Here is a 10149-nt window from a genome sequence, read left to right as displayed (position 1 = left end):
TTATCCAACATGATGGCCTCATGCTTCTACGACCTTAATGACTTTACCATGTAAGGCAAGTTTCATGAAATACAGTGTGTGTATTGCGAAGTTTATGCGATCCTTCCGCGTCTCTGGCTGCATTACCGGTATGTAAGGACCCGGAATGTGTCCCAGCAATCCTACTTAACCCATTTATGCCTAGTGGACTCTCCCATCCTTCTAAAATGGATCAATTTATTTCCAAAACTAGGGATGTCTAGTTTATTTTTTTCCAAATTTAGAATATTTCTTACAGAAATTCCTTGAAGCAAACAGCGTAGACCCTGATGAGACGCCGCATGATGCGGCGTTTCATCTGGGTCTACGCTGTTTGCCAACACCTTTTTTCTAGACGCTAGGCTTAAATGGGTTAATTTACTATTTGACACATGAAATGTGCACTAATTTTGAAATATTGCAGCAATTTCCAGACATATGTTTTACTAAAAGATATTTTATTTTGGTGTATTCTTGTGTTGTGGGGGAGAAGGAGAACCCGGAGCCAGGAGGAAACCTGCCCGGTATGGTGACCGCAAAAGAAACTCACATGCTTCTGTGAACAGGGATTGAACTGGGTCGCATAGGTACTTCGAGTACTTTCCAACTTCAGAACAGTGGCCAGTCCATGGAAATGGTCAAGCTGGCTGTTGTAGACGGATGGCCGCTGTTCTAGGGTGACCACTTTTGATGGTTGGTCAGTTGGTAGTATTGCTAGGCCTTAAGCCCATCCAGTCGTTTTCACAAGATTTAACATAAACAAAAGCTTATTGTCGATTAAAAGTAAAATGACATAAATTATTTCAATTGAATAATACGAATTATAACTCATACATTGATTTAAATTTATTTCTATTGTTAAACTTATGAATTTATGAATGATACTATTATTGTTCACTCCAGGCATCTCGTTCATTAAGTTAATCTTCTTGTACGTATTACGCGCATATGAAGATATTTTTAGATAACGGTCGTAACGTTTCATTGACGTAAAGTCCCCAAAAAGTATACCGGTAAATAGCAGATTCGATTTTATGAACCAAACGTCAAAACATTTGCGTTTTTATTAAATGAAACGGACACCAATTTTTAATTACAAAAATTGTACATTAAAAACATACAGGCCGAGCAAATATACAAAGTTTGCATTTCAATATATGTTTTACCCTAATAGTTTATCTCTAATCCTGTTATCGATCGCTTGCTTATAACAACATTTGCCTGCTAATTGACCAGTCGCCAAATTATCGATCGCTCCGCCCACATAGTCACGTGGTTTATTGATTAGAAAACTCCGACAAGCAGATCGCAATTATAGCGGATTACGTGAGGGAAGTTCTATATTTGTAATGATGTATTACGATCTTTTCTATAATATAAATTATTAAAGCCGCACACTAAACTAAACTGCTTTGTAAAACGTTAATACAATCATAAATACTTTAGAGAGAAATGGCGTAATCAAAATAAATGAGTTAACGGCAGACTGACTATCAGAAACGTTTCTTATACATATTATATAGGGAGTTGATGAAAAATCCGTTGTAAAAATGAGCATTTATTTCATATTGATTTTTAACTTGTATTCAACCGTCTGACAGTGAACCCGGTGGCTATTCATATATAATTTTGAAAATATTTTTATTAAATGCAAATGACATATCCATATCATGATGAGTTTTTGTTTATTAAAAATGTTTAGATCTTTGTTTTATTGTGTTATTTTTAAAAAGACACCGATTTTTTTATTTAGATATAATTTCGTGGTTTCATTAACAGATAGTCAAATATGCATTTTATTTCATTTATGTTTAATGCGAACCTGTTACATTTCACTATCAAAAAATGAAATGTTGGTATTACGGTGCTGTTCACGAACATTCGAATTGAATACATTTAGCATATTATGCATTTGCTTATTTATAACAAGATGGCCCTTAAATGTTAATTGCAATTTTCACATTTCTCCCCGTATCAAAATATGTTGTATTAGAAATGTTGCTGTTGTATTATAAGCCGTACATTTTACACTTGAAGTCGCTTTAAGCTGGCTAAGCCGCGTTGAAATCACCTTTTTGTTGTTTTTACTTTAGTTAAAACAATATTTAAGTTAACAATTTATAATGATTTCCCTTGTTTATGATCCACAGAAAATAAATATATAATTGGAAATCATTTAAGTAATTAAATAGTTATCTTTTCTTGTGTACAGTACCTAACAATGCCTTAATGTTCCTTCATTATGAGATCCACGCAACATACTGTTATTTATTAATCATCGACAATTACGCTGAGATTAATAAGCACGTGTGGCAATTATTATGTTGCCCAAACTGCTTTATAATATTGTGCATCAAACGGTATAACACGTTTTATAGAACACACACCTGGTGTGGTTAAACTATTATTGTGTTTGTTTTCTCATTACTCGTTCATATGTTCAAGAAATAAAGATAAAATAATAACCTTTTATAAAGTATGTATAGCACCTACAATTTTGAATAATGATCGAACAGTGATGATCATGCATTTGATATAAAATCTGTGTAAACTCTTAAAAATTACGTCCATTCCATATGTACATTAACAACACGCTTTGTTTGTCGGACAAAATGGCGGCCAGATAAGCGTTGATGAGGGGTGTGTGAAAAATCGATATCTGATTGGCTGATCGAAAAATGTGGGCGGAGCGATCGATACTTTGGCGACTGGTCAATTGTTGTTGTTGACACCTTTGCTGCGATAAGGATCTAATCATTTTCTAACGCGCCTATTCTCTGGCGTTTTGACTTCTGCCGCTTATTGCTACCGATACACATTTTTATTGTTATTTGTGTTTTATGAAAAAAGTCGGTCAACATCATGTTATTTGTTTTCTTACAGTCGGTCGCATTTATCATCAAATGCAGTAACCGCAGTCATTTTTTTTAGCCGCAAACTACGTAATTATATCCGTCTAGAAACAGGAGCGGTGAATTAATTTTCATTTTTATATAATTTGTTTGTATATTTTTTATCATAAAATCATTTGATGCAAATGCAATACAATTCTTACATCCTCTCTTTTTCAACTGCCTGAACTGCGCCTTGTGTCTGTCTGGTCCACGTCATTGCCTGTGGATATATAAAGGAATGTTTGCCGTCTTTGATGAAAGTGACTTTTTGAGACTCGAAGGCAGCTAGAATATGCAGAGTATCGCTGGAAACACCCTGACGCAGAGAAAATGGTCATCGTTGTCGACTGTCGCGACCATCCAAATGTTCGTCTGTCTATTCGCCTCCAGCCACAACCAGCGCGTCAATCACATGGATGGTAATCTACACTACGAAGTTTGTTCACGTGGTAAGACTCGTGTTGTAAAACTGATGATGGGTCTAACTTGTGTTGTGAATGAGATGTTCGGAAACGCGCCGTTTAAATTTTTAAGAAAAAATTGTGGTAGGAAAATCTTATGAAAAAGACATGCAAAGAAAGGAATTTCGTGAAGAGCTACATAAAGGACACGTGACAGTATCAATTTAAGTATGCTGATATTGTAAAGTTGAGTTGATTGCGTAATTTCTTATCTCAAGAGAGGCGCAATAATTTTGGTCGTCGTATGTTTCAATCACTGACCACGGAGCGTATATTGAGTCCGTGCACTGACACAAATATTCCAATTTGTGTACGCCTTTTAAACTCTTTTATTTCTCAGAATGACAATGAGTGCAGAGCGTTTTCTTTGGCATATAAGTTATTACGCCTACCATTGCCACTGAACACGCTAGTGGCGAAAACGTTGTTTTTTGTATTTGAAAGTTTTATTATCCCCACGCTTTTTGAAAAAAAGGTGGGGATATTGTGGTTATCTCCGCCGTCCGTCCGTCCGTCCGTCCGTCCGTCTGTCCGTCCGTCCGTCCGTCCTGGCCACTATCTCCTCCTACACTAAAAGCACTAGAACCTTGAAACTTACACACATGGTAGCTATGAGCATATGTGCGACCCTGCACTATTTGGAATTTTGATCTGACCCCTGGGTCAAAAGTTATAGCGGTTGGGGTGGGGCCGCGTCAGAAATTATCACTCATTTTTTTAGGTTATTTTACATTTACTTCTTTATTTCTACACCGATTCACTTCAAATTGATACTGGACCTCTCTTATGACAATACGGTCAATCTCAACCATGCATGGCCCCATTCCCAACCCTGGGGCGCCCCGCCCACATAGGCCACACCCACCAAAAATTTCCATTTACTATAATTTTTTCATTTCTACACGGATTCTCTTCAAATTGATACTGAACTTTTGTTATGACATTAGGGTCAATCTCAACTATGCATGGCCCCAATCCCAACCCTGGGGCGCCCGCCCACATAGGCCACACCCACCAAAAAATTCCATTTACTATATTTTTTTCATTTCTACACGGATTCACTTCAAATTGATACTGAACTTCTCTTATGACATTAGGGTCAATCTCAACTATGCATGGCCCCATAACCAACCCTGGGGCCCCGCCCACATAGACCACACCCACCCAAAATTGCTTTTACTATAATTTCTTCATTTCTACACCGATTCACTTCAAATTGATATTGAACTTCTCTTATGACAATACAGTCAATCTCAACTATGCATGGCCCCATTACCAACCCTGGGGCGCCCCGCCCACATAGACCACACCCACCCAAAATTGCCTTTTACTATAATTTCTTTATTTCTACACCGATTCACTTCAAATTGATACTGAACCTCTCTTATGACAATACGGTCAATCTCAACTATGCATGGCCCCATAACCAACCCTGGGGCCCCGCCCACATAGACCACACCCGCCCAAAATTGCCTTTTACTATAATTTCTTCATTTCTACACCGATTCACTTCAAATTGATACTGAACTTCTCTTATGACAATACGGTCAATCTCAACTATGCATGGCACAATTACCAACCCTGGGGCGCCCTGCCCACATATGTCACACCCACCCAAAATTGCCTTTTACTATAACTTCTTCATTTCTACACCAATTCACTTCTAATTGATGATGAACTTCTCTTATGACAATACGGTCAATCTCAGCTATGCATGGCCCCATTACCAACCCTGGGGCACACCTAGGTCAAACATTCGGCGTGGGGATACGCGTCGGCCTCTGCCGCGCCATTTCTAGTTTTATTTAATCCAGTATGACTTGTAATGCTGGCCATATAAAATATTAAAGGGGCCTTTTCACGTTTGGGTAGATTAACAAAATTGAAAAGTTGTTTCCGATTCGCAAATTTTCGTTTTAGTTATGATATTTGTGAGGAAACAGCAATACTGAACATTTACCATGCTCTAAAAAGGCCAGTATATGCATCTTTTGACGATTTAAAAATACGAAAATTATAAAGCGTTGCAACGCGAAACGATTTCATAATTTGGAGAGTTCTGTTGTTGACGTTATATTTTGTGAAACAACGAGGATTGGTTATATGAAGTATAAAATACACTTGTCATTGTATCCGGAAGGATGGCCGAGTGGTCTAAGTCGGAGACTTTTTACTCCAGGATTCCAGGGGTCAGTAGATCGAGCTCTGTTGAGGGTTACCTTTTTTCTTTTTTTTTTAAATTTTATTCTTGATTTATTTACTGGAGCTTTTTATATCCAATATTAACATTTATCAATATAATGCATTTAATGACAAACTTCAAAACATGCCAAAAACTGTGAAAAGACCCCTTTAAAAGAATTCAGTATTTTAACAAAATTCCCCGGGACGGTTTAACGACGTTGTAAAAGAAAAAGATTATTAGTGTGTTTATTTCGTTTGGGCTTCATTTTTCGTTTCTGCATTTAATTTAAAACGTTTTTGGCAAAATGTATTATCAAGATAACAAAGTAAAATTACTCGAAAGCAAAACGAAAACAAACAAAAATGAAGCAGACAACGTAAGATTTGTATTCCCCGTTTAAATTATAAAAAGCGTGTTTAACAAAAACATTGCACATGTACATCGCAGAACAAAATACACGTGTACAATCAAAAATAAAGCTCTCCAATAATTGCTTGAACGTTGATTAAAATCAAAAATGTTTAAACGTTCTTCGACCGATTGGTTCGTTATTGTACCTAAATTATGTCTGGAAGGAGGCTGGTGAATGCTATATGCATGGCTGTTTATTATCCAACATAATAATTACAGTGATTTATATATGTGTATTTCGAAAATGTACTTCGGATACATTATTGATCGTCTATGTAAGGTTCACGCTGGTCTCCCGGACACTTCGATAAACGGATGGCTGACATTCGATAACAGAACAAGAGCACCGCCTTGCGGGTGCAGACCGCTCATCTATTTTCTTTTTAAAGGTGAAGGGACTCTCATTTTCAATCACAAAGGAGGGAGGAGTGGAGTGAAGAGGGGTGTATAGTGTGGGGTTGTGGACATTTATTACATTATCTTCCAAAAAAGCGAAAAAAAAAAAAAAAAAACAAAAAAATCAGGGGGGGGGGGGTTGGGGGGGGGCGATGGGGGGGGGGGGTTTTGGGTGCGATGGTTGGACGGTATTTCAAACATAACCATTTTTTTAAAAAAAAATGGGGGGGGGTATAGTGTGAGGGTGTGGTGGTAATTTGTGAGATGATCTTAAAAAAAAAAAAAAAAAAAAAAAAAAAATAAATAAAAAATTGTGGGGGGGGGGGTGGGGTGGGGGGGGTGGGGTGGGGGTATAGTGTGAGGGTGTGGTGGTCATTTGTGAGATGATCTTAAAAAAAAAAAAAAAAAAAAAAAAAAAAAATAGGGGGGGGGAGGGGGGGGGAGGGGGGAGGAGGGGAGGGGAGGGCACGGGGGATGGTTTGGGTGGAGTCTATTGTGGTATGTCAGGTAAGAGTAGTTTCATCAAAGTATCAATCAAATCTAATCATAAATAAAGAAGTTATGGCAATTTTAGCAAAATTTAATAATTTGACCTTGAGAGTCAAGGTCATTCAAAGGTCAAAGTAAAATTTAAGTTGCCAGGTACAGTAACCTCATGATAGCATGTAAGTATTTGAAGTTTGAAAGCAATAGCCTTGATACTTAAGAAGTAAAGTGGATCGAAACACATAATTTAACCATATATTAAAAGTTACTAAGTCAAAAAAGGGCCATAATTCCGTAACAATGACAACCAGAGTTATGCAACTTGTCCTTTTACTGTACCCTTATGATAGTTTGTGAGTGTTCCAAGTATGAAAGCAATATCTATGATACTTTAGGGGTAAAGTGGACCAAAACATAAATCTTAACCAAATTTTCAATTTTCTAAGTATAAAGGGCCCATAATTCCGTTCAAATGCCAGTCAGAGTTACATAACTTTGCCTGCACGGTCCCCTTATGATAGTTCATAAATCTTGCAAGTATGAAAGCAAAAGCTTTGATACTGTAGGAATAAAGTGGACCTAAACACAAAACTTAATCAAATTTTCAATTTTCTAAGTATAAAAAGGGCACATAATTCTGTCAAAATGCCAGTCAGAGTTACATTACTTTGCCTGCACAGTCCCCTTATGATAGTTAGTAAGTGTTGCAAGTATGAAAGCAATAGCTTTAATGCTTAAGGAATAAAATGGACCTAAACACAAAACTTAACCAAAATTGTCAATTTTCTAAGTATAAAAAGGGCACATAATTCTGTCAAAATGCATGCCAGAGTTATCTAAATTTGCCTGCCCAGTCCCCTCATGATAGTAAGTAAGTGTACCAAGTTTGAATGCAATAGCATTGATACTTACTGAGAAAAGTGGAACTAAACGCAAAACTTAACCAAAATTTTCAATTTTTTAAGTATAAAAAGGGCACATAATTCTGTCAAAATGCACGCCAGAGTTATCTAACTTTGCCTGCCCAGTCCCCTCATGATAGTAAGTAAGTGTACCAAGTTTGAATGCAAAAGCATTGATACTTTCTGAGAAAAGTGGACCTAAACGCAAAACTTAACCGGACGCCGACGCCAACGCCAACGCCAACGCCAACGCCGACGCCAAGGTGATGACAATAGCTCATAATTTTTTTTCAAAAAATAGATGAGCTAAAAAAGACACGTTCGAGAGATTTGTTCATCGGTTTTGTTACAATTTACATCCTAAGCATTAGTTTTTGAGACACGGGACATGGTGTAGTTGATAATGGTACATCCTTGTGTATAGTGAAACAATAATTTCACGGATAATGGTAGATGTTTGCCAAAAACTGATAACATTGGCAAACAATTATGAAATGGATGCAGATTATAAAAATCGAATGTGGTTATATTTTGTTTGCTGACCGTTAGTTTTGTGTTTGCGTGTCTGATAAAGGTTTCTTTAACTTCATGAAATGTGATTATTATGTCATCATTTTTGGTACGCTTTCAGTAATTGGAAATCGGGTACATGCCAGGTGTTTTATCACTAGGGTTTTAGGCGACGGGTTTACCCCAACTTTACCATATATAATTTTGTTTCAGATACATGCCCGAGACTTGTTTATTCTCGCAAATTGAAAACAAAAATACAGGAGTTTAAGGTAGCGCACCTCTAATGGGCACATATCTAAATATAATCTAATTAATTATTTTCTTAATCAGCATCATTTCACTGAACTACATGCAAATTTGTAGGTAGGCTTTCCATGCTTTTTAAAAAAATATACCGATTTTTTCAAAACCACCCCCACGCTCGGCTTTTGTCCAGTTTATTTTCACCCCTGGTGTATATAAAAGTTCCATAATTCATTCAAATTTCCAAATATGGGCATGCAGTTGGTGTGTACAGATGCTGTAAAAGTTTAAACAAGATGAAATAAGTATTCTTTTACAGACATTTATTTTTTACAAATTTTTATCTATGGAAGAGCGCCATGAAATGTAAGTGATTTCAGCCAAGTAAAAATTGGGTCGGTTAAAATCAAAGTGTCATAAAATTCAAAATAGTATCATTTAAGTCATATTTTAAACTTAGTTTTTTATAGAAACACTATATACAGCAAAAATACCAAGAAATAGACAGATTTACCGTTTACTTTTTGAAATAAAAATAAAAATGCAACATGCATGGTTCGTATTTTCAACAGTAAATCACCCAATTTCGCCATAACGTTGTTTTAATTTTAATAATTGAAGAATGTGCATAAAAATTGCAACATATTTAACAATAAATATAGCTTATATGCCATATTAAGTCAAATTACGTTAGAAAATAAATAAAACTCGTCGCAAAAAGTATACGTCGTCGGCAGGATTCGAACCTGCGCGGGAATATCCCAAAAGATTTCTAGTCTATCGCCTGAACCACTAGGCTACGGCACCTAATAGTAGGCTCTTCAACCTTCGAAGAAATCGCGGGAAATCATTAGAGGTGCGCTACCTTAAAGACAATTATGTCCTAGGCGACTATCGTATTCAGCACAGCTACACAAACAGCAGCATTTCAGGGGAACTGAATACCGTGAGAGTAAACTGCAGCAAAACCGACGGTTTGTCAACATGTATATTATTACGATTTTGATTGTAATGAAACATTATTATCTTACTCGCGCATATTCAAGACATACTGGTTAAGTGTATTTGAATAATTCGTCAAATTGCTGAAGCAAACCCACTAAAACATACCTCTGCAATGGCATTTTGCATTATGATTTTTATTTCAGCATTATTGAATCGATAACATTAATTCAGCAATAGCGGGTATTTAATCATTTCGTTCGTGGTGAAATGAGGTGTATAATAATAATGATATTAATAATAATAATAATTCTTAGCAACTAATTTAAGTTTTATTGTGCACTAATAATAATAATAATAATAATCATAATCATGAATTCTTAGCAAATAATTTAAGTTTTATTGTGCACTACTTGTTGCAGATGTATTTGTTAGAAATATTATGTTAATGGAGTTCATACTACAAGTGTTGGTCAACATGGAAGGGTAAAATAACCGCGTTTTAAACAACACATCTTTAAAATTGATCATTAATGTTGCCCGTCTGTTTTCAGGAATATTCAACTGCACACTTCCGCCTAACGACTGCGCTTATGCCATATACGGGCACGTTCAGGCTACGAAAGGGTGCGCGAAGAGTTCTTATAGCAGGCAAACTGTCCATCCGCGCTTCAATGATAGCGTCACGATCGTTGCCC

The sequence above is a fragment of the Dreissena polymorpha genome, chromosome 4 (genome assembly GCF_020536995.1).
Source record: "Dreissena polymorpha isolate Duluth1 chromosome 4, UMN_Dpol_1.0, whole genome shotgun sequence".
NCBI classification, from domain to species: domain Eukaryota; kingdom Metazoa; phylum Mollusca; class Bivalvia; order Myida; family Dreissenidae; genus Dreissena; species Dreissena polymorpha.
This window is presented reverse-complemented; position numbering follows the sequence as displayed.